Below are 1,801 nucleotides of genomic sequence, written 5' to 3'. Positions count from 1 at the left end.
GACGCTGATCATGGTCGATATCGTCGCGAAGGCCTTCATATCGTTGACTTCCCATTCTCACGCATGCGCGTCACCAGCACTCGGGGCCTTCGTTGCGTCAATGTGTTGGACAAGTCCCTTCTTTGCGAATTTCATTCGTGCGTTGAACTCCTACACGAAGTAGTTGTCTTCGCGGAGTATGTCGCTCGCACCATTGGTTGTTGGGCTCATAACCTCTTAATTTCGATAGTGGAGAGAATGAGAAGGAGACTGTAGTCGGAGAGTGGAAAATGAAAAGTGATTGACTCCTACTTATGCTGTCTGGAATGACTGGTTGCTACGTGAACTTGAGCGTAACCTTCTATAACCTCAACCTGATGTTGGTTCTGGTCTGGTTGAACCTCAACCTGATACTGTTTTATGATCCTTGATCACGTCATAGCGACGAACCTTGCTGACTTCAGGATGACGAACTTTGCTGACTTCAACAAAGAGTACCCAAAACCTTGACCCAAGGCAAATACAACCTCCCGTTCAAAATTGAAAGTGTATTTATTTGCGGTAAAGTCGCCTATATCTAAGTCTCTAGGTTTTTGCTAATTGGATAGTAAAACCTGATTAATGGGTGTAACTACTGGCACTAATAGCTTCTTGTTACAGTGTAGCCACGCCATTGCGTGATTACACAGTCTTATGTAATCCACACTTTGTTACGGTCACTGGTCCATCAGGGTTCGTTAAACCCCGTTACAACATCCGTCTGTCGAGTCGTGGAATGTACAGTATATCTAACATCTTGATGCGCTTGCCTTAAAGCCCAGTCAGCTTAACCGTTCCTCTACTAGAGACTCGTAATTCCTTCCTCGAGAAAGAATCTGTTCATATTAGAATAGATTAAATTCTTTTGTAGCGATGATGGTAGTCGACCATCCTTAACTAAGTTAAACAGCAATAATACACAGTGTTGGGGTAGTATCTCCACGACAGCTTTCTACCTTGCACAACTTAATAAAGCAAATTGCAAAGCCCTTAATACCATGTCTTGACTCGAAAACACTTTTAAACTGCGCTCATTGCTTTCTTAGGTGCACGGGAACATTCGGTTTCTTATTGTTTCTTAAGATTAAGATTCAGTGATGAGCCCCACTTTCGACCAATGACCGCAATTTGGTCATTGCCACTTAGGGTTTTTGATGCGCACATTCTTGTAGCTCCACGCATCAAAAGCTTTTCTCATGATTTGAGCAAGTTAAGATTTAGTACACTATAGTTATTGAGTACTTCATCACCGTTTAGACCAGGTATAGCACGACAAAGCTTGACGAAAAAAAATGCGAGATATTGCATTCTTGTGCTTAGTTCGGCGGCATCAAATCTGTTGTGCACTGGGTATGAAGTCATCAGTCTGTCAATTTATGGTTTTGCTCTAATCTTACGACAAAATATAGGTCCAGTATTGCCTTAACTGTGTTCACACCACAAAGTGCCGGAATATTCGCGACGAGGTCAACAATAGGTGTTTAATATTTGAATTGACTACTCATCGGTTTTTAAAAATAATCGCAACCATGTTTGACGTGCTCAATGCAAAAGTTTTGTTCCGCAATTTGAACACATTGTGGTTCATCGGAGAGATCCAGAGTCTTTTGAAAATGCAGCAATATCTTTACTTTGCTAGCGAGAATTGCGCGATTGCGTAACAATATCTATGTTGAAACGGATCGCCACTTAAATCACGTCTGCGAAAATAGTCACCACGAGCAATCCAGCGCGCTTGAGTGTCAGCCTTAAGGGGCCGAGCTAATATACACGATGGATGGCG

This window comes from Plasmopara halstedii, assembly GCF_900000015.1.
Source record: "Plasmopara halstedii genome assembly, contig: Scaffold_650, whole genome shotgun sequence".
NCBI lineage: Eukaryota > Oomycota > Peronosporomycetes > Peronosporales > Peronosporaceae > Plasmopara > Plasmopara halstedii.
This window is presented reverse-complemented; position numbering follows the sequence as displayed.